This window comes from Globicephala melas, chromosome 14 (assembly GCF_963455315.2).
Source record: "Globicephala melas chromosome 14, mGloMel1.2, whole genome shotgun sequence".
NCBI lineage: Eukaryota > Metazoa > Chordata > Mammalia > Artiodactyla > Delphinidae > Globicephala > Globicephala melas.
In genome coordinates this window covers 22,798,690-22,823,149 of record NC_083327.1, presented here as the reverse complement: position 1 = coordinate 22,823,149, position 24,460 = coordinate 22,798,690, and the positions used below count along the sequence as shown (strand labels likewise).

Below are 24,460 nucleotides of genomic sequence, written 5' to 3'. Positions count from 1 at the left end.
CCATCCTTTATCCCCAAAGCTCAGCGTCCCTTCTTCAGGGAGGCTTCACCTCCTCCTTTTCTAACCTAGGTCCCCTGTTATGGTATCTAAGTACCATGGACCTTTCCAACAGAGCACTTATTACAGTTGCAACTTTATCTTTATTTACATGGTTATTTCATTAATGTCTGTCTCCGCCATTATCTCTAAGCTCCTCCAGGGTGGCCATTCCTTGTCTCCATGACAGCACAGGAGTGGACACATGGTAGGCACTCAGTGACTACTGCTGAGTGACCATCTACACATATCTCTGGGGACTCACCCAGTGGCCAGTGGCCCCTTTTTTTGATAGTATAACCCTGAGTTGGGTGAAGTGTTTACTCTGCTTCCAGCTGCTTTAGAAGGCACCTGGCCCCCGCCCCAGCCCCAGTCCCGGATCCAGGGTAAGGGGGAAAATTTGGAGTTAATCTAAGCAAATCAAAATAGAAAGATGGAAAGAACCTAGAACCTTGATGACGTTGGAGAGCTGCTAAATAAACCAGTCCTGGAACAGCTCCACCCTACCCAGGCAACTCTGCGGTGCAGGATCCTTGTATTTGTTTAGGTCAGTTCAGAGTTTTCTGTACCTGAAAATATCCTGATACAGAATGTCATGAGTGAATGAACCCATGAATAATGAACAGCTTCATCTCACGTCCTCACAAGCCCCTTTGTAATGCAGTTTTCTCTCTCTTCGTTTCTATGAAGTGTTAGGCTGCTATAGTGAAGAAGTCGACCAGTACTGAACCCCAACCAACTCCTCTATGTTTAGAAAGCTGTTTCCTTCCACTAAATGCCCCATACCCTGAACTTGAACTCATGTTCTCCTTCACCTTTCACCTTCTGCCTCCACACTTTGTTCATCACTCTTCAGGGCAAGCTCTTCTCTAAGGAGGGAAAGAGTCAGGTTAAGTCATACCCAGCGATTTCCTGTTTGTGAGCCTTGAAGCTCTTGAAGAGTGCGGACAGGTTTGACGGAACCTGTAGATGTTTTCAGACGCTGAGCTGATTCATCCCCTTTGGTAGTTAATTCTTCCCAGCTACTGTACCAGCTCTTCTCTCTGGATACTGCCCAGTTTCTCTTTGTGTGGGGATGAGGCTCTCAAGATCTGCCCATTCTGTACATGCTGTGTCTTTTCTGGGTTTGGGCAAGTTGCATTTTAGCTACCAGCCCCTGCCCTCCCCCGCTCCCGCCCACCGACACACGCACACACTTCTCCATTGTTATGGAACGTTTCTACACAGGAGAGGAATTCTGTCTGTTTCTTAGCATTTTTGTTGGTGGTGGTAAGGCAGAGCTTTAAATGATCCCTGTAAGTCTGCTGCCTTTCTTGTTCGCAGACCTCCGCCGTAACCTAAGAAATGCAGGGTCTTAAATAAATACCACCTGTAGTGCCTCCTTGATCTCCTAGCACTGTGGCAACGGAGACGAGACAATCATCCACTTTTGTAAAATGCGTTCCTGGTAATAAACCACGAGAGGTGGACAGCTAGGTAACCAATCTTTCAGAGTATTACTTTTGGCCATGCCATGTGAAAAAAATACTGAATTTGTACTTGCTTTCTTTTTTTTAATTGAAGTATAGTTGATTTACAGTGTTGTGTTAGTTTCAGGTGCACAGCAAAACAATTCAGTTATATATATATATATGCACACACACACACACACACACACACACACATACATACATGGCTATTCTTTTCAGGTTCTTTTCCATTATAGGTTATTACAAGATATGGAATATAGTTCCCTGTGCCATACAATAGGTCCTTGTTGTTTATCTATTTTGTATATTGTACTTGCTTTCTTAAACCAAGATAGGAATGATCCACTTTGGCCCACCACCCTGGGCAAGTAACACACTCTCCAAGATTCAGAAAATAAGCGTAACCACTTCAAAAGGCTGTTATGAGTGCAGAGCAAGGTGTACGGTGAGAGCGTTTCTTATGCCTGGGGAGGTACCATACAAAAGTATTCATATTATAAGGCTATAAAGACAAACCCTTGTGAAATATCTTTTCACACTGCCCAGTACCTACCTCAGTTTCCCTCCCTACCCCCAGAGATGTACAGAAGCAGGTCATCATCGTGGCTTCACGTACAAGGGGAGTTAGTCACCCTGGAACCATTAGCCTTAGTCACCTGCTTCTTCTGATAGCAGAATGTCCCTGCTGACCTCTGAATTTGATTTTTTTAACCTCGGTGATTTATACTGAAAATATAAAAAGGGCAACTGAATTGGCTCTTATGAATTGAGTTAAGTGGTACATAAGGTTCCCAATTCAGGAATATTATATAACATCTTGTATTTTATAAGATAATGAAGTGAAAGGAGGATACGGTTAAGAAATTCTGGTTTATAATTCCATCTGACTTTATATAATACCAGCTATTCATCTCCTTTTTTCTGGGTATTTTTGCCACCTCCTACTTCCTACCACTGCACTTTGCTTAGCCATCATAACTCTCTTCCAGTAATATCTATTGATCTATCATTGTTCCTTTAATGGAATTATGCATTAAAAAGTGAGACCCAAAGCAACAAAAATTTCTCTACACACAAAAAAAAAGAAAAAAAAATCCTCGTAGTTAGTGATGAGGCAACTTCCTTGTTATCTGAGAAAAAGGCTTTATACAATATTGACAGTTCATCCACGTCTTGTTCTGATTCGGTCAGCCGGCATTTTTGCACACCTGCTGTGTGCCACTCATGGATCTAGATGTGAATAAAACAAACATTCCTGCCCTCTTGGAGCTTATATTCTACTGGGGGAAAACAGAAAATAATCAGTAAACAAATAAACAAATTCTAGTATGTTTGGAGATGATAATTGCTATAAAAAAAAAAAGAAAAAAGTAAGAGCAGTGTAAGAGTATCAGTTTGGGGACAGGGTGAGGTTGCAGTTTTAAATTAGGTAGTCAAAGCAGACCTCCTGTGTTTTTGGTCTTTTGCTGTTGTAATTTTTACAGAATGTTGTAATGATTTAATATTGCAAATGAATCATCTGCATGAATTACATATTGCCTGAAATGAAAGCCTTTCAGCTGAAGACTAAATCTGGTTGCTAAATGCTTGAGAAAGCATGGGAAGCTGCACTGGCCCTTGTCTGGAATTCTCAGGTTCTCTGAGTTTAGTGTCCTTTGCCAAAAGCAGTATTTATTTTATATCGTCTTCTAGTGGAGCGTATCTCTGACACCTACTGCCATGTGTTTATAGTTAAACATAACTATCCATCTTTCCTGCAAGACCAAAAGGCTCATCCACAATGTTTTCCTTTAAAAGTTCTAAGAAGGCTCCCCTGGTTGGCTTTCCAGCCTGTAACAATGATGGATTTTGCAACCCGCTCCTGGATCAGACATGTAGGAAAAAAAAAAAAAAACCCTAATGTCGTGGATAATTCTCCCCTTTAAACATGTGTTTTGTGTTTTGGTGGTGGTGGTTTGGGGCTGTTGTGTCTTAGGCATGGTGCTTATTATATCCACACAAGTTACAGATCACAGACAACCCCGCCCGCAATGGCACTGTATATATGATCTCCTTGCTCAGAGCTGCTTCTCCCCACGTGACCTGCTGTGTGACCTGAAGCGCAGATGAGCCTCCTTCCATTCCAGAGTTTAATGTATGTGCACCCTCTCCCTTGTGTGGCCTCCCCTTGGCTCCATGCTGCCTTCGTTTGCTCCTGGAGGCAGCTGAGCGTTGGGAGGGGCCGGCATGTGGCTCCTCCATCGTCTGAGTCTCTCCAGGGCAGGACCATGTCAGGATAACACTTGTTTTGCCTCCTGTCCAGTACCAACTAGGACAGTGCTCTTCACAAGGTAAACTGGAGCTCGGGCCATCAGAGTGAATGCATTCTGAGCGTTGGCAGATGTGCTTCCATCCCTCGCCTGTCGTTCCCGGTCACTCACCAGATTCAGAGGGGCTGGTGATGCGTGGAAGCAAGGCTGGAACACTAAGAGAGCGCGTCCTCCAGAGGGGCTGGCGGCTACCCTGGCTCATGGCAAGGTCTGAATCTGCCACTCATATTCGGAATTGTGCAGTGCTTTTCTGTCATCTCCTAGGACAGAGTGACCTTGAGAAGGTCGCATACTCTCTCTGAGCCTCAGTTTCCTCATCTGTGAAAGGGGAAGATTCGTTCCCAAATGACTTCAAGATTGCCTCCACTTCTCATGCTCTCAAGGACACTGTTGACTGCCCTTCTCCTGAAAGCTGGCCTTTTTGACATACTCCACTTCTTCACTCTTTATCCTTCTCTAATTCTCCCCATGCATGCATTTTACTCATGATTCACCTGAAATACTATGTTTGCATTGGTGTCTCTGAGTAGGGAGTTGGACTATTGAGAAAAACATGTTGTAGCCCAAAGTCTCTATTTCAAAAGAGATAAGGGAATGGAATTACATGTTCCATGCTCCACAGTGGAGGCTGTACAGGCTCCATTGACCACAATCAAAATAGATACACATCCAAGCAATAGAAAGGTAGTAAGTATGAATTCTCTCATAAAGTGAATCCTAACACAAAAGCAGTTACAGCACTTAAACATACATTGCATAGTCTACTCCCTGAGTTTTTCAAAGTTTGTCATACGAACCTTGATGAGGAAAATGTACTCTAGTGGTTAAGAAAGCATTTTTTTCCTCTAAATCCCATACCGTAGAGGGAGCGTGTTTCATTTTCTCAGTGCCTCGTGCCTGGGAATTTTGAAGTGATAGATTCATGGTCTAATAATGAAGCTCCACAGTAAGAATATCGACATGGGGAGAGATTGGCATAAATACATTAAATCACCTGATTTTAAAGATGAATCCTGTGTCATATTGCTAGTCACATAATTACCACACTCTAAAATTTATCTATATTAGTATTTCTTTTCTAACTGTTACCAGTGTGATAAACTTTCTTCTTTATATATATAGTATAATTTAGTATATATATTTATAGTATAGTATAATTTACTTTATAATATAATTATATGTATACTACATGTATATATTCTAATTTACAATAAATGAGGGTGTAGTATTGAAATAACTTTAAATCATAGGAATCAGATATTCCTACTGCTTATTTATTCAGAATAAGTTACCCAACAAGGTCTTATATAATTTATTTTGAAGAATACATACTTAGAAATAGGATTATTCCTATTTAATTAGAAAAGAATCTTTATCTTAGAGGTAAAATGGTCCAAAGCCACATAACATATGAGAGACTAGAACTAGAAGTCACTTCTTTAGTATATGATTCATGTCCTTAAATTTATGTCCTTATGATTCATGTTATAAATTGATACCAGTCATCTTATGTGAAATGCTGATACTCCAGAAAATTATATTATTATAGATATACATTTCATATACCTGCCTCTCAAAGAAGAGTGGAACTAATTCCTCTGTCTTTTATATAGGGGCATACTTAATAATGTATATATTGATGAGAGTCCATCTTATTTTAAAGATTTTATAAGCTCTCTCATTAATCAACTCTACTGTTTAATTAGATCTGATGCCAGAACACTCTTGTCTAACTTAAATCTCTCATGCTGTAGCTTAAGTCTATTTTTTCTCACTCTCCCTAGGATATTAAAAGCAACTAATCACCATTATCCATAATAATATTCATAAAGTCCTCCATATATTTGAAATGTTAGCACTATAACTGACAGTAAGCATAACTCCCAAGTATCGGTAAATTTTAAAATAGAGAAGAGGGACCAGCTCGTAATAAGTGTAGATGACATAGTATTATTTAATTTTGATGAATGAACAATACTGTTAACTAATGTGACTTAGACTAAATGAAAAGCATTCATCTATTAACTCATTCACTTAAATGTTTTATTAGGCACCTACTTTATGATATTGTGCTATGTTCAGAAGTACCCAAGAAAAGATAAATCATAGAGTTGACATGATTTCAAGGCAAGGGATTTTTTAAAAGTAGAACTTATTAGGTATATTTCTCAGAAATGTGAAGCTAAAATAATCCAGTCTTAAGAGGATAACTCTGTCCTATCTAATGAGCCTGTGATATCTACAGCCATATCTGGAGGCATGGCTGAAAAAAAAATAGATGAGCATTTCTGTTTATTTTTACAGCCACCCACTTATTAAAATCTGTAGTAGGCATCAAACTTCTGCTCTCCGTGGTCAGCCCCTTCATTTCAGTATTAATGTGGAAGAGGTCCCTGTGTCTTCCTGTGCATGTTTGGACACATGTGAGCATCCGTCAGTGTAGGACTACAAGAGGTTTATCACTAGACATAAATTGCAGAGCCATGCAGCATGAAAATGATGTGCCCGGGAATGCAGAACACGGGGTTACCTTCTGCCGTCTTCTTTTATCATAGACAGCAGAAGCACAAAGGAGAAAGAGATTTATTCTGAAGCCATTTGACGCTGACCAAGCAATTTATAACAGATGAAATGCTGATTTATTGCTGCAAAGAAAATAATGGGTGTTCTTGCTCAAATGCCATTAACAGCTTTATTGTTTCAAGTGCAAATTATATTCAGCAATTTGTTAGTCCCCTTTGGAGGCGAAGTTGAAGTAATTCAGTGTAGGCTTTCAGCAGAAAAAGGACAAAGTAATTAGCAAATTGTAAAAGAATTCATTCACCAAGGTTGGCTGATATTTGAATTCTCTGTCTGAACTGTAAAGACATAGAAAACATTGCATTTACGAAATACAGGGTGATGCAAGTATTTGTTTAAGACAGAAAAGCCATAGGAGGGCTCTACGGAGTGAGGAGTACAGCCTTCTGTAGGCGTTACTGTTGGTGCCTACTACATGGTGACATTGTGCTTGTGCTAGTCATCAAAGGGAGCACAAAACTGAAAAAAAAAAATTGTCCCTGCCCTTGGGGACTTACTGACTGGGCAGGAAGAAGATAATTCAGAATTAATTAAAATATATTACGGAAGAGGATCAGTATTTCAAGAAAGATACACGTGAAGTGGTTCCAATAAGGAAAAGATGACATTCAGAAGGTGAAATCTGAGGTCAGTTTTAACAGCTGCCTAAGATTTCTGTAGCGACAGTTCGGGTTATAAAGCAGTCCCAGACTGAAGGAATGCCAGCAAGTGGAAAGACCTGATGAACGTTGCTAGGCTCTTTGCTACCTAAGTTGTTACAGGGTGACCATACATTCCAGTTTGCTTAGGGTGGTCCCTGGGTCCGTCTGTTGCCTAGTGTAATGCTTAATAGTGCCCTCTTTCACTCTTAAGAGTATCCCAGTAAAATGGTAAATTACACAGTGACCGGGGTGGCCATAAGAATGTCCACTCTGCTTTCCTGCTTTAAGGGAGCACAACTGACTAACATCCCTAGCTGTGGCCCCTCTGGACCCACCACACTTTGGTCCCTCGACCATGCTTCCCGGGGACTGCTCCCAGCCAGGACTGCGCAGAGTTGGAGCACTAAGCATGCCCATTCCAGCAAGACAGGGGGGGTCCTCCACCGAGCAGCTTGGCTCAGGACTCCCCATTGGCATGGTTAAACCTTTCTTGGAACGGTGCTGCACTCTAAGACGCCTTCCATGCAGTTCCCCTCCCTTCTCCTCTCCTGCACAGGGGCCACACTGACATCTCAGTCTGCAAGCTTTCTGTACCTACTCCTGTTCCCCTCTCTTGCATGTCTTATCCCATGTTAGTGTCTGCTCCTCAGCAGACCTGAACTCATGCAGCGGCCCTAGTTATTGATAAGAACTAGCTACTGCATGAGGATAAGATGACAAAGAAGAATTAGGACCATGTTGTAGGTAACTTTGAAAAGCGCTTTGACCTGAATTCAGTGGACTGTGAGGCTTAATTATTAAGTATTTGGTGCGGTGAATGAAGAGAAAGATCGCTGAAATAAGGAGATCCATTAGGAAGGTCCAGCAATCATCCAACAAGAGCCTAAATAAGAATAGTGCCTGTGATGACAAACACTGGCATGGCTACAAGAGACACTGCAGAGGCAAGGGCTGTGGGTTCGGAGACAGTGGCAGAGAGAGGAATCAGATTATTTAATCACTCTGTACCTCAGTTTCCTGATCTGTGAAATGGGAACAGTACCAAGCCCTACATCACTCATAGAGTCATATTGAGAATGGAAGGAGGGAATTCCCTGGTGGTCCAGTGGTTAGGACTCCGAGCTTTCACTGCCGAGGGCCCAGGTTCAATCCCTGGTCGGGGAACTAAGATCCCACAAGCCGTGCGGCATGGCCAAAAAAAAAAAAAAAAAAAAAATGAAATGAGTTAATACATTCAAAAAATTTAGAACAGCGCTGGCACTTAGGAGTTCAGTAAGTGTTCCTGTGTTTGCGCATGGCGCTACGGCAGCACTGTCCCGTAGAACTTTCTGCCGTCGTGGAAATGTTTTCGGTCTGTTCTGACCAGTACAATAGCCACTAACCACGTGCAGCTGTTTTGAGCACACGCAATGTGACTAGTGTGACTGAGGAACTGAATTTTTAACTTCATTCAATTTAAATTTGAATAGTCACGTGTGGTGAGTGGCTACCATTTAGAAATATTACCTACATCTCAAAGTACTAAGTAACTAATAGTAATTGCGAAATGAGAGTTGACTCTTTTATTCACAAATGCCCGTTGTACTGCTATGACTTACTTGTGAGTAAGCTGGTAGGCTTGGCTGCTGATCGCCGTAGTCAGGGATAACCACAGAGAGGGCTGTGATCCTAATCAGACCCCGGTGAGGTGATCAGAGCAGTGAGAAAGGAAAGAGGAAGAGACGGAATGTTTACACTAACCTTGCAATGGGAAAAGCACTGTAGGCTTGAAGGAGAGCGATCGTGTCGTGGTTTCTGCAAGTAGCTAATAGGTGGTTAAGACCTCCCATTAAACGGGATCTGGACTGTCAGCTGTCCCTTTCCCAGGCCAAAAGAGAGGAGGTATTGCACTGCCTATTATGCTTGCCTACAAGTAATAGACCGGATAGCGCTGTTACTATATAAGGTCACAGCTGAGGACTCCTGGTAGTTCAAGGACAGCACTAATTGGAACTCTGAGGGTCATATTAGAAGGAAAGGCGGGGCTTCCCTGGTGGCGCAGTGGTTGAGAGTCCGCCTGCCGATGCAGGGCCCACGGGTTCGTGCCCCGGTCTGGGAAGATCCCACATGCCGCGGAGCGGCTGGGCCCGTGAGCCATGGCCGCTGAGCCTGCGCGTCCGGAGCCTGTGCTCCGCAACGGGAGAGGCCACAACAGTGAGAGGCCCGCGTACCGCAAAAAAAAAGAAGGAAAGGCACACAGATTTCTTGCTATTTGTACGGGCAGGATAAAAAGACATCGGTGTGCCTCTAGATCCAGAAAACAGACTTTGGAAATACCACTCTTTCCCTCCTCCACGTCCCCTTGCCCTGCTTGGGGAGAGCCGGCCTTTCCAGTTCCAGGAATACATCACTGGATGGATGGGGAGTTTGTGCCGGGCTCACTGTGGGCTGCGCCAACGTTGTTGGCTCACCAGTTGAGATCTTTGATGCCATCAAAACCCCAGATGCCTCGGTTGGTAAGTAACCTGTATGAATCGAGGTCTTTCTTTCGCTCAGGGGACAAAACGAAGGAGGCAAATGTGTAGCGCTGTAGAAGGAGGAAGGACTTGGAGGCCATCCAGAGAGCAGGTCACAGCTCTTGTTCCTTGCTAGACCCGTGACCAATGCTAGTTATTAACCTCAGTGTCCTTATCTGTAAAATGGGAATGCTGGTATTTTCTGAGTTACTTAGAAGATTACGTGAGTTTACATGAGCCTCTTACATGGAGGTGCTGGAAAAATGTTCATTCTGTGCCCCCTGCCATATCTCTAGTCTCCTAATTTTCCGAAGTTCCCGTTCATTATTGTTCCAAAACCCAACATCACGTGGGACTCTCAACTCTGTTGAACCCCGACTCCCAAATCGTACATACTCATCATTCCCACGCGCTCAGCCTTGAGGGAGCGACCTTTAGCAGCCTCTCCTCCCTCTTGCTGTGACTGCTGTAACTCCTTTCCTGAGTGTTTCTGAAGTCAGAGCCTTCCTGTTCTAAACCCTTTGGGCTCCTCGTCTATCAAATGAAGAGGGTGACTCGGGGAGCTGAAGGCCCCTCAGCCCCAGCATTTGATAGGTTTCTGGACACAAGACCACCACCTGATTTTATTCCTTTTTAAAAACATTTACTTGTTTTTCTCTTTATCAAAAAATACTACATCTTTAAAAAGATATTTTCAAAAAGAAGCAAGTAAGGGAGAAATTAAAGCACTCATGATATTATCATCCCTGGAAACTCCTGTGTGCGTCCTGACTGTATCTTACAGTCCTGAGTGTGTGTGTGTGTGTGTGTGTGTGTGAGAGAGAGAGAGAGAGACAAAAACCTAATCATTCCCACTTTTTGGTAACATCCTTCCTAAATATCCTAATTTCTTGAATATTTTTTTCCACGTCATTAAATATTCCTCTACAGCATCACTTCAAATGTCTGTCTAGAATGCCCGGTATGAATGTATTCTGATTTATTCCTGGACATTAAGGTTGTTTCTGCTTTTTTCCCCACTATTATAAACAAGGCAGAACGTTATAGAAAGAGCAGCAAATAGCATCCTCATGCATATAACTTTTCACATATCCTTGAAATGGAATTACCAGATCAAAAGGCTTGCACATTTTTAAGGGTTTTGGTACCATACTGTCAAGTTACCCTGCTGAAAGGATGGATCTATTGTCTCCTCCCATTAGGGCTCATGAGGCTTGGACCACTTGGTTCCTGATGGAACCAGTAGTCCTACTTGGGGAAAAAAAATGAGAGGAAGAGAGAAAGAAAAATAATGCTTTTCCCTCCTCAAGTCACCTATGTTTTTAAACTCTCCTTGAATAGGGCGTCTCCCTGGCTCACGTGGGATTCTTATTTATCACCCACTAGCTTCCTCTGGTTCCTCTAAGTTGCCACCTTTAAATCAATGCGCTGTTCCTTTGAAGCACCGACCCTCTGGGAAAAGGCCTTTCTTTCTTCTTCACCTCCGTCTGGTCAAACTGGAGAATCTCATCGGAGTCTCTTTCTTTCATCTCATCTCATTTTGCAACAATATTTTCCCTTTTCTCTGTTATTGGCCTTTTGCTTTACTGCTTTAATTTGACGTGTAGGTTCTTTGCATTACCATTCTGGATAATTCATGCCAGTCTAGGTTGAATATTCTGTAAAAATGTTTCTGAAATATTGTTTTGTGAAACATGTCTTACAGACTCAAAGGATGAACCGAAGAGAAAAAGCTGAGTGCTTGTGGTAACTACACAACTTGAGTCTCGTGATTCCAAGGGCTCAGGAGGAAACTGTCAGTTCTCTTCTCCAACAGCATAAGGATGAGCACAATTTTTATTTTTTTCTTAAAAAAAAAATCATCTTGGGCTTCCCTGGTGGCGCAGTGGTTGAGAGTCCGCCTGCCGATGCAGGGGACACGGGTTCGTGCCCCTGTCCGGGAAGATCCCACATGCCGTGGAGCGGCTGGGCCCGTGAGCCATGGCTGCTGAGCCTGCGCGTTCGGAGCCTGTGCTCTGCAACGGGAGAGGCCACGGCGGTGGGAGGCCCGCGTACCGCAAAAAAAAAAAAAAAAAAAGATCTTTTTCTAAAAAACAAAAAATGTCTCTCTGGGACATAGGTTGTGGCTTAAGTAGGTTGATCATACCACGTTTCAAAATTTTTTAAAGCTGTGAATACGTAGGTTCCTTAGAAGAAGACTCTGCGGGTGAGCCTTGCAGTTAGAGAACGCACCCGCCTCCTGCCCGGGATCCGGGGCACTGGGGAGCAGCTAGAGAGAGAAACAGCGGCTCTCTTAGTGTGATGTTTCAGCAGCTTGTGGGAAGGCTTATGGTGGAGTGATGTGACAAGCTGTGAACAGCAGATCAGAGAAAAACGTGAGATAATTTAATTGAGGAGCTTGGGAAGAGGACAGCTGAAGAGCAGAGAGCAGGGACGTGGCAGAAAAAGGGCATCCGAGGAAGGGATAAATTAGGAAATAGCGTTCTGAACACAGCATGAAAAGAGTGCTTCCTCATTTCTCTGGCAGTTTGGGTCAATTTCCTACCCTCACATACTTTGCAAAAAATGAAATAATTTATTTTTATTACTGCCCCATTCTTGTTGTGGCAATTTTTAATATCACATATAGCAAGCCACCCATTTCTTCTAACGTCCTCATTTTTCTGGGTTTGGTATTTACTATTTCTGCCATATTCTACCCTTTGGGGAAAAATTCTTTTTTGGTCATTTTCTTTTCTTTTTTTTTTTTCAAAGTAGCAGTAGAAATGTGAGACTGAGGGCAAGCTATGGTGTGTTCTCTTTGACTTATATCTTTTGGTGGCTTTTGAAGGTCTTTTTATTTCTTCTACTGTCATTGGCTCTGAATTCTGAAATCTTCATTCCCAAACCACTTTTTTGAGCTAATTTTATATGTCATTTCTTATTGTTCACTCTCTGATTCACATTATTTAACATGATCCAGTCTTTTAGTAAATCTCAACACTAATGTCCTTCCTGGGTGCTTAAAAAACAACAAACAGAACTCAAAAATGGTTTACCTGGAAATATTAAGGTATTTGATTATTCACATTGAAATAATTCATCTACTAATTTTTTCAGTTTTCCATTTCTTTCTGTGTTGAGACCAGTTGTCTATTTAAGTATGCCTGGCCATCTAGTTTAGAACGAGGTTTTGCACGTGTTGCCCATCAGCTTTGGATCATGGAGCAGTTAAAGCCATTTTAGACACTTCTGTCTTTATATTTTATCTAGCAAATTTTACACCCTGTCAGTGACAGAATCAGTGCCTCAGTATAAAATCAACTTCAGTCCTTGAGGGAAGATAGTGCTGGAAAACAAGGATTATCATACACACACACACACACACACACACACACACGCTCACAGTCATACACACACACACTCACAGTCATACACACACACACAGTCATACACTCACAGTCATACACACACACACTCACAGTCATACACACACACTCACAGTCATATACACACACACTCACAGTCATACACACACACACTCACAGTCATATACACACACTCACAGTCATACACACACACACACACACACACTCACAGTCATACACACACACACACAGAGTCATGACCGGGTCAATACACCATGACTTACAGTTAAACACGGTGTTATTGCATCACTTCTGTGTTTCTGTGGAATCTTCTTTGGTCACACATGGTAATATGAGAATATTGCTTTCAGCATAGCAGAATTTAACCCCAAATTCAGTACCCCTAAATGTATCTTTTTTAAAAAATCCTTCATCTTTCAACTTTTTGGAATTCTCCTTCTGTGCACTTAAGTCTATACATAGAATTTTTTTTTCAGTTTCTTTTTTTTAATTTTTATTGGAGTATAGTTGATTTAAAATGTGTCAGTTTCTGCTGCACAGCAAAGTGAATCAGTTTTGCATATACATATATCCCCTCTTTTTTAGATTCTTATCCTATATAGGTCATTGCAGAGTATTGAGAAGAGTTCCCTGTGCTGTACAGTAGCTCCTTATTAGTTACCTATTTTATGTATAGTAGTGTGTATATGTCAGTTCCAATCTCCCAATTTATCCCTCCCCCCACCCACCCCTGGTAACCATAAGTTTGTTTTCTACATCTGTGACTCTATTTCTGTTTTGTAAATAAGTGCATTTGTACCATTTTTTTAGATTCCACGTATAAGCGATATCATATGATATACATAGAATTTAATGTAAAAATGTTAAAGCAAATTTTTGTTTTTTTTTTATTTTTGCTGTACGCGGGCCTCTCACTGCTGTGGCCCCTCCCGTCGCGGAGCGCAGACTCAGCGGCCATGGCTCACGGGTGCAGCCGCTCCGCGGCATGTGGGATCTTCCCGGACCGGGGCACGAATCCGTGTCGCCTGCATCGGCAGGCGGACTCCCAACCACTGTGCCACCAGGGAAGCCCTAAAGGAAAGTTTTAATGTCAAACTCTTATTTAAGTTTCATTTGTTCCTGATTCCATGATTGAAGTTCCACAGTTGTAAATTTGTTGGAAGTCAAAGAGAAAAGGTCACAAAATGGCTCAGCCAGTCACTGAAGAACATTGTCAGTTTCCATCCATTTCTCCCCAGCTGCCTTCTACACACACCCTATTTTCTTGCTTAAGCCTAGGTGTTTTCCCTCTATATGCAAATCCATTCATGTCCTTTTGGAAGATTACATTCTTTTTTCTTGGGGTTATCATTCCTTGTAACTTGGTGGGTCCCAGTTAGTCAAAGGGAGACTTAATGATGAATTCATATATTTCAATATGAATTTGATTTCAAGTCCTGGCGCATCAGTCATATTTAGGAGAATGTCACTCCCTGCACTTCTGAGAGGATATACTTGCAGAAGGAGACCCTCTAGGGACCTTCTGGGAACCTTGTCAGGCATTTCCCATCATTCTGAGGGAGCTTGGATTGTATTTTAAGTGTCTTGCACTTAAAAGTTTTCTGTGTGAACCAGTTTTATAAAAAGCTGACAGCATGCTGCTTTTGTAAACCCCTTTTCTCCCTATCCCTCACATCCTCCTAAGTTTATCTCTAAATGCTTCATATCACCCAAGCACTTAAACAAGATTGCAGACATTTTCATCTAAGCTAGTAGCAGTTAATTACCTATCTTTGTCTGCATTTCAGCACTTAATACTATTTTGACAGGGGTTGCATGCGCTCTGTCTTTCTGGAATTTTTTTAAGTGCTCTTATGAGTAATTTGAGAAATTCCAAGTATAGATTAGATGAGCTGTTCTTTCCTTTGTTGGTTTTTTTAAACATTTAAAGAGGACCCACTGTGTGTCAGGCAGCATGGTCTCATCACTTCCACAAACATTATCTAACTTAATTTCTTCTTCCCTTGGATCTGTACCTAGAATCTCCACTGTAAGAGATTTAAGGTACAGATGGGAGGGGCAGTTTGCAGGAGGAAGGAAGAGAGGTGATGATCCCCGGGTGGTACATCCATTTTTATTGGTGATTCGGTGTGCAGGGGGCATTTGCTTCTTCCATCTTTATGTGTCTGGTTGGTAAAAATCCTGGTTGGTTACTGACAGAAGTGCTTTGTAATCAAGGATGATAGCGCTCTGGGAAGTTTCAACATGAGTTTGTTTCTGCTTCTTTTACAAAATCTGTGTTTGTTCACCTGCACTGTAGGTGAATGGGAGAGTCAACTGGCCAAATGGAGTGTGTCAGGAAGGATTACTGACTTATTTATGGTTGTGTCTCGAATATTTGTAAGAAATTGGTTTTATTGCTCTCCTCAGTGGGGCTTACTCACCCAGTCAGCGTTTAAATATCTCAGGCCTGTCATTCCAGAACAAGGGTGTTCCCAGAGGTGCTTTCCCTAACTCGAGAAGTTAAACCTGCCCAGTTGCAGCAGGCCTAGCTCGATGTCCCTCTCCTGGCCTGACACCACCTTCCAGTCCTTTGGGGGCAGGCCCTGTTTGCTGTGCCTCACTTAACCTCAGGGGTCATGGTCTTATTTCCACTCCTCTCTTGGCACGAAACTTTCATTGTTCTCTCCTTTCTTCTTCCCTTCCTTTCTCCCTCCCTTCCTTCTTCCTTCCATTCCTCCAGTAAACATTTGTTGAGTGCCTACTGAATACCTAGCGCTGTACAAAGTCCCAGAAATCCAGAGCTAAATAGATAGACCTTTCTTTGTATTGTTCACAGGTGACAAACAGGGGCAAACCATAGGTATCAGTTTTCTTAGATGAAGGGGAAAATATTATCTTTAGCTGAATCAGCTCCGTATTTCTAGGTAGGGTTGCCCACAAAGTAGTTATTGGGGAGTATGGTCTAGCATGTAGATTTTTCAGAACAACATTCATCCATCAAATATTTGTTAAGTGCTAAGTGTGCTGAGTTCTGTGCCAGACACAAGAAATATAATGCTAGGTGAGACGTGATCCCTTTCTCCAAAGACTCATGTTGTAACCGAGGAGAGAGCTCTATAGAGTGTATGTTAGTGGCATAGCGGACCACCAGGGCACGCTGCGGGGTGAGATTAGGAGCATAGAGCCAGGTGGGGACAGAGGTTTCATTCACGGCCATATTCAGAGTGCCTGAGGCAGTGCCTGACAACCAGTAGACTCTTTGTAAGTGTTTGCTGACCAAACAATGGGTGAGGCCTCAGTCAGGGCCTATTACAGGGGGCGACATTTCGGCTGTTCCAGAAAAGATGAGGAAAACATTGTGTAGCAGAAGGAGCACATTCTAGAGAGAGGGTGAGCAAAGGTGGAAGGTGTGGAGGTGCCTGGGGGGGCTCACAGGAGCCGCAGGGTGCCCCGGAGGGTGGAGTTGGAGAGATGATTCCAGAAAGGGTGAGTGGATTTGAAAGCTTTGGCCATTTTCCTTTTGGTCAGCAAGACAGGGAGACTTCGATGGTTTTTGAGCAGTGAAGTTACATCAGTTCTGGGTTTAGAAACACCCCCCTGGGGCCTCCTGCCCTGCCCAGGATGTTCTCTTAAGTAGGAAGAAACTGGGGAGAGGAAGCCTGTGGGAGGGTTGAGGAGGGGTCCAGCCATGCAGTTGGCATAGAAAAAAGGGAAGCAAACTTGGGAGGAACTGCAGGCACGGTCCATGTCAAAGAGGGGGCAAGGGTGACTGTGGCTTTTAAAGGACCCCATCTCCCCTGCTAACTAGCTGTACAGACTCCCGCAAGTCCCTTTATCCCCCGATGCCTCAGTGTCTGCATCTGTAAAACGGGCACCGTTGTATGTACCTGGTAGCATTGTTGTGAGAATTAACTGAGAGAATGGTGGTCTAAGCACTTAGTATGGTCCCAGCCTGCAGTCATAACCAGCATTTACTGAACTCAGACCAAGGCTTTACATGTACTTACTTAGGCCTCACAAAACCTCATGAAGAAGAGAGTGTTATCATCCTTATCCCGCAGAGGAGGAAGCTGAGGCGCAGAGAGGGTAAGTAACTTGCCCAAGGTAGCTTGCCTCGTCATGGACAGAGGTAGGATGTGAAGCCGGCAGGCAGGCTCCAGAGGCTGGACGCTTCAATGCAGGCTTTGCTGCCTCTAGATGTTATCAGTTATTAGTAGCCTTTATTTAACCGTCGCAGTCCTATTCCCCAGCTCCCTGGCTGCCGAGATTTTGTGGGGAAGAGAGATGGGGTGTCCGGTGCCTTATCTTTCTAATCATCGCTTTTCGCATGCCACTGACCTGTCCCTATCCTGTCCCTGACTGGCTCCCTCAGGACTCTTGTCCAGGCACGGAAAGGAATCTGATAAATGAATCTGCTATAAATGTGGGTAGGGGGAGAGATGAATGAGTTACCTTTCTAGAAAACACATCTACTTTTTAACTAACTTGCAAGTAGCCGAGTGACCAATTTCAATAGGGAATAGCCAATAGGGAATTGTTTTTGAGCTGAGGTCACACTCTTTGGCTGACTTTATCGCCTGCCTCTGCTCATGCCCCAAGTGTTACTTATAAAAATATCTCTTCTGGGACTTCCCTGGAGGTCCAGTGGTTAAGACTGCATGCTTCCACTGCAGGGGGCGCCGGTTCCATCCCTGGTCGGAGATAAGATCCTGCATGCCGCGCGTCGTGGCCAATAAATAAATAAATAAATAAAATGCCTCTTCTTTGCTTCCTTTTTATTCTTAACACTATTTTTCTACTTATGACAGTCATTGTAGTTCATTGAAGAAACTTTAGAAAATAAAGAGAAGCAAACAGAAAGAAGCTTAAATCTCTCAGAATAATCTCCCTACCCAGCAGTAACCACTGAAGACTTTATAGAAACTGTCATTCTCACCTTTTACTCTCTATATGTACATGAGCTGTATCGGAATATAAGGGGTTTTGTTTGGCCAAGTATTATCCTTTATAAAAGTGGGTGTCATCTTATGTTCAAGTTCATACAAAAAGATAATGGGCATTCTCTCTATAATTTTATTTTGAACAACAAAGTACTATTTGGGCAAAGACTTATCCCGAAATCACCTCAGTCAGTGCCAGTCTTAGGTCTTTGTAGAAGTCACCTGATGGAATTGCTCTAAAAGTAAGTGATGAAATTCAACAGAAATTTAGCCATCCTACCTGAAAGCATGACCTCACAGCCTGGGTTGGATGCCATTAAAAACAAGTCTTTTTAAAGAACACTTTTAAGAGCAATACAATAAGTGGTTATGTAGTGGAAATCACCTACAGATGAAATGATAACACCAGCTTTCTTAATAGGATGCAGATGGGTATTTCTCACTCAGGATCAGATTTTCAGAGACAGCATCACCTACTCAGTCAAAGATTCTCTCTCTGACAATGAGAGGTGTTCGATGATTAGAAAGGAATTCTACCAATGATGGAGACATTGAAGATGAGTGTAAAACATTTGGATAACATTTTTGTATAAAATATGATTCCAAAAATATTTACAAACCAATCTATTATTCTGTTTGTAATACGAATATGAAGTATCATAAGAAGATCATTATTTCATCACATTCCTAAAAGTTTATAAACTCAAGTTAGCAAAACTGTTTTGTTTACTGTTTTTGTATTCTCAATGATAAAATGGGAGATCTTTTTTTTTTTCAATATTTATTTATTTATTTTGGCTGCACTGGGTCTTAGTTGCGGCACGTGGGGTTGCAGACTTCTTAGTTGTGGCATGCATGTGGGATCTAGTTCCCTGACCAGGGATCGAACCTGGGTCCCCTGCATTAGGAGTGCAGAGTCTTACCCACTGGAACTCCAGGGAAGTCCTGCAGATCTTTTATTTGAGGCTACCTTATATTCAGGTATATATGGTAATGTGTGTACTTCCATTTTTAAACAAAAAAATAGGGTCATATGTTTTGTTTCATAATTATTTTTTATGCTTTATATAATTATGACCTTTTTCCATGACTTAATTTTCTTAACCAGCTCATTTGTAATGGTTACATTAGAATAGCTGGATCAGCATTTATTCAACCAATCTCGTCTTGCTAGATATGGAAGGGGTTTTTCCCATTTATTTACTGGTATAAATAATCTTGATGAATATCTGCATAGATAAGTCTCTAAATATCCATGGCTATTTTTCTGAAGTTAAATTTCTAGAAATAGAATTGCTGGGTCAGGGCCTTGCAAATTTTTAAGGTATTTAATATAAATTGCTGAGTTGCACCCACCAGTAATACTTTTGTTATATCTTAGAGAATTATTCAATTATTGTCCCCTTGTGACAGTGCCTTAATTAATTCTTAGTAACTCTTTAGCAAGATCTTTTTTTTTTTTGCTGTCCAAAATGTTTGTTCTGTCTCCCTCCTTCCATCCTCATGCTTCATGCCACTGGATTAGTATTAAATACAGATTAGAGGATTTCATGTCTATTTCATTGTCCAAAGCTATTGATTGAAAATGTTTGCTACCCCTGGGCTCAGTGAGGTGTCTCAGGCAGCACCGTGTGATATATTACCTCTTTCCTGTGAATGACGTTAAATCATTAAAAAACGTCACTGAGTCTTATGAGATAGAGGACCCATATGATTTTTCTTAAATTCTGTAGAATACTATTACAGTGCTTTACCATAATGGTGCTCTATTTGTTTCCATTTGCATGTGTTGCTAATCTTTATATTATACAGCTTCAGAAAATAAGGAAGCTTGCGAAAAAGCCTTCATTATATCAGAGAGAGACTGCTAGTTGGCCACCAGGGAGTCTTCTTCTCCTTGCTCACCAGTTCACTGATTCCCTTTTGTAGTTGAGCTGCTGGCCAGAAAACCACATTGCTGCTAGCTAAAAGGCATGTTCCCCAGCCTCCCTGACCATGTGGCTAGGTTATGTCCAATGATACATAAGAAGTGTGTGTTTGAGTTTTAGGAAGTCTTAAAGGGAATGGGCCACACCCTTCTTCACTCCTTCCTCCATCTTCTTCCTTGGAACATAAGTGTGATGGCTGGAGCACCGGCACCATTTTGGGCTTAGAGGAGGAGGACCACATCATAGGACTGATGGAAAGGAAAGCTGGAAAGAGCGTGACTCCTGAAGAATGAGGAACCTCCGTACGGTCCTTTCTGCCCCTGGCTTCTTTTCTATGAAAGAGAAATAAACTTCTCTGTTATTTAAACCCCTGTTTGGGGGGGTCTCTGTTACCTGGAGTCTGGCTTAATCCTGTCTGAAACAATGATCTTATCAATTTGATGGCCTTCTGTCTTCCTATTCTCTTTCCTATGTTCATTTCCTTTTTCTTGTCTCATTAAAAGGGATTCCTTAGCAGACGTAGAGGCCCTTCACCCATGGGGAAGTACAATGGGTATTGTTCACATGGCAAATAAGGGCGGCATCATAACACTGCATTACACGATCATGTTTCCTGTGTTCATTTACATGTGCAGTTTGAGGCTGGCTGGTTTGTTGAATGTCCCCTCCCTTCCTCCCCTTTTCCCCAAGAAAAGAAGGGAGAGAAGTCCATATGCAGAACTCACCAGAACTCTGCTCTATCAGAAAATAGGAGGGGCGGCGGCCACCTGGATTATGAAGCAGCAGTTTGCTGAAACTGACAGCCCCGAGCTGTGAGCCTGTGTCTTCACGGGACGTGTCACCGTGGCTGTGAACCAGCTGCGAGAAGCATTTGTCTACCTCTGCCCTCACCTTTCTTACTGACATCATCTGTGAGTATTTGTTAGGTTTATGCAGCAGTTTCACCCAACAGCTCAGGGCACACAGTGTTTTACACAGAACATAACTATTATAAAGCTGAATCATGAGAATCGTGGCAAGGAATAAATAAAAGAAGATAGAAAGGGTGGAGAAAAGAGAGAAGATCAGAAAAATTCCAGATTTCAGCCACGGACGTACATTAGCACGGTAAACAGACTTTTTTAAATCTGGTGACGTAGCAAGAAAGGCCTTTGATGCCTCTTTTTCAGTGAAGTCACCTTGAAAGCAAGCAAGGAAGCCAAGTAGGCATATCCTGTTTATGCATCTTCTTAATGGTGTGTGCAGGGGAAGCTGACGGAGCCGATGGAGTGTTCCTTCAAAAATGCAAACCCGCTGCTGTTCTGGTGCCTCCTCCTCAAAGTCGGCAGGATTAACTTCACCCCACCCGTCTTCCCACCCTTGCTTTCTTATTACTAGATCATGCAGTGGGTGAATTAATACAGGCATTGAAGTGGGTTACGGGCACCATGTTTATGTCCTGCTTCGGTGTGTGTTTCATTTCCTGATAGCACTGTTGAGGGTTATTATTTAGTAGCAAGGGGTTGGTGGAGCTGGACAGGTGAGCCTAGAAAAGGATTCCTTAGATTAAGCTCCTAGGGAGTGTCCTCTGGTGCGTTTAATGAGTTCATCTCAATTATTCATGTTAGCATGTAGTCTCCAAGAGATGGTAGTGATTTTTCAAGGATTTTTCAAGGGAAAGGCTTAAGTAGATCCTTGGTCTCTACCCATTATTATCCTTGCCTGTATGTCCCTGGTGATTTAAACTGACTTTCACTGCCCAGTTCATGTCTGTGTTTCTCCCACTTGTCTCTCCAATTAAATCTAGAACGAGCCTTTGGTTCTGTAGATGTGTGTCCTGGGCTTCATGGCATCTGTACATGGGCAGTTAGAGCAGAAGTCATAACATCATAGACTGTCAGGCTCAGAGAATCTCAGAAGACATCACCACCTCTTACGTTTCGTAGTCACCTCCCGGAGAGGTGGGATCGTTTGTGCCCATGACACGGAGTAGATTTAAGCCTCAAGCCCCTTGTCCTTCCCACCGTCCCACCTGGCTCTGCAAGACAGTAGCCAAAGCTTATTAGAAGTCTGGGCATCAGGTCCTTCCTGGTTTAGAATTGTCTTGGCATATATCATTCTGATGGGAAAGAACACCAGAGAATTATAGAACCCCACAGGCTTCTCCAAGATAATTCACTTTCAACTGTTCTCAGTAAAAGCCGCATAAAAATGTCCAACAAATCATCGAAAAAATGAGCTCAAGGAGTAGCGTTTAACCACAAACTGGACTAAAACTCTGTAGGTCCAGAGAGAGAACTATGTAGAAGGTATTTTCAAAAGTGTGACAAGTAGTAAAAATGAGAAGAAAGAGATGAGGTGTCCCGTTTGGTTCCCATTGTCTTTCAGGGAAGGAGCCTAGAAATGGTGTGGATCCTGTTCTCCTGGGCCCACCCTTATCTTCAGTTTTCTCAGAATTTGTTCCTTTGAAGTTCAAGCTAGTAGATTTATGACATCTTTAGACAGTTGAAAGCCATCCCGTTTCACTCAGACACACATGCTTCGCCTCAGTCCAGCAGGAACATCTGAATGGTCTGCTTGGGCATTTGCAGAGAGAGAGCTGCTTTACCTCTCTGACAGCACCTAAGTGTGGAGAACACGACCCCTGTGTGATTTACTTCACTCTCCTGGCAGCCGAGGAGGAGTTGAATAAAACGTTAGTGTACGTATTCCTTAGGTCATAGTGTGTCTTGGGTTTGGAACGGCATGTGGCAGCCAGACCAGCCTGGTCCTCTGTCTGTCTGTGGCACGTTGCTCTCCTCGTGGCTTCACTCAAGCAGGCATTGTTTGTGTGTCACGGTCTGGGGTCACAAGATGACTTGGCGTACAAGAACTGCCTCATTTTCAGAAGGGGTCCAGTTACTCTGCAAGTTCCTGTTTAAAATGGGAATCTGGTCTAGGTTTCTGCATATGTGTCAGCTCTGTGCATAAGGCCAAGTCTTTCTCACACGCTAGTTTCCTTATGTCCTGTTTCTTTGTAGGACGCTTAAAAAAAATAACATGACTTAGGGCTCATTTTGTTGTAGGGCCTGACGACCTCTTTCTTCTGCTTTTTGCTGCTTCTGTAGAACTAATTTAGTTACTTTTCTTTTTAATCTTCTTAATCTTTAGATTTTTATAATAGAACAGTCCTGGTAATATTAAGTGTCGTTTGCAGTTACTCTGTTCATTACTATCAGCTTTTAATTTTGCCAGCCGTGTCTCCTTTCCTTCCTGTTTACTGTGGCCATCTTCTGTTATCACCTGTGTAGGAGGGAGCGAAAGGGGATGGGGGGGGTGTCAGTGAAGGAACATTTACTTCTAGAGTGCCTTCTATGTGTAAGGCATTTTATAGATTGAACCCTTGTCAAAAGAAACATATGAGGTAAGAATTGCCATCCCCATTTTGCAGACGTGGCAGTAGAGGCCAGGAAGAGTTAAATGATTTGCCAAAGGCTTTTCATCTCCTACTGCAAATGATCAGGATTTGAAACCAGGTCTCTCTGACTCCAAAGCCAGGCGTTTCCTGCACGGCCACATTCACGTGACAGTTGCCTATCTTAACAGTCCTATTTATCTATAGGAGAACTGATCCTGAAAGTGTCAAAAATAAAAAAAAAAAAAAAGCATGATACATACCTCTGGAGGTGAAGAAACACAGCTTGAGCAACAGCGACAGCAAAATGTAGTGAGACTTACAGCCTGGGACTGTGTCTGCGGGACTGGCTGATTACAGGAAAGGAGGGCCTTCTTTACAGGTGGTGTCTGTGGAAGAGTAACTAGTCTTAAAGGGATGCAGGAAGCTTGGGCGAAGTGATGAGAGAGAAAAGAGAAGGGGCAGATCACTGGAAAGCAAGCAGCAGCTAAGATGAAAAGTAGGGGTGATCAGCTGGCTGTAGCCAAGACAAGAAGCCCCAGAGGAGGGGGCCACAGGCCCACTGGCAGCAGAATAGGTGGGAGCGCATCATGGCGACTCTGCATCATCAGTGCCCCATCGGCCAAGAGACCTGAGTCAGTGTATAGATGTTTGGTGAATGAGGGAACTGACAGGAGGAGGGTTAATGTAAGAGAATACGAGCCTTCTTAGTAATCTTGATCATAGCATTTCACCCTCTATTTTAAAGGTTGTTTGTGACCAGAATTCTCATCAACATCAAACATTCAGTAGAACTTGGAGGAAAATTGTAGCCTGAGGTCATGGGTGGAGAAGCTGCACCATTTTCTGAACTCCTGGTGCAGATTCTCAAGATCTGATGTGAGAGAGAGATGAGGGGATGGGGAGGGAACAGAGCTTCACTGTGTTGATGATGAACAAGCCAGAGATACTGTTTTGGTTGGCTGTGTTGCGTTGGAAGACAATGACAGCAACAATACGGAAACTTTTTGTACAATGAGAAAACTTCTTTGAAGGAAGGCAGGGCTGCTTCCGTAGCCTTCATTCCTTAATTTCAGTCTCATTTTTACAAAAAGGTGGCCACAGCATGCTGCCTGAGAGGTGATGGTATTACAAGGGCATCACTCCGCTGGGAGAGGAGACAAATGATTCAGAAGTAAGGGTGCTGTTAAAATTATTGTACAAGTGTCAATCTCAGGACCTATTTATTCCACATTTCATACTATCTGTTCTGTGTCTGCATCTGTCATATATCCCAACAATTGACTGTTAGAAACCCAAGGCCCCAGATCTTCACATAGCCCTCCTAACTAAGTTGATA

The 24,460-nt window shown here is 42.7% G+C and overlaps 1 protein-coding gene and 1 non-coding gene across 3 annotated transcripts in view; one reads left to right on the top strand and one right to left on the bottom strand.

The window, feature by feature from the left end:
- BACH2 (BTB domain and CNC homolog 2) overlaps nucleotides 1–24,460 on the top strand; it is a 359,382-nt gene that overhangs the window by 136,830 nt on the left and 198,092 nt on the right. The gene's annotated exons all lie outside the window — the stretch shown is intronic.
- On the bottom strand, nucleotides 18,689–18,761 carry TRNAR-CCU (transfer RNA arginine (anticodon CCU)). Its single transcript has one exon. It is a non-coding gene; the product is annotated as a tRNA-Arg (tRNA).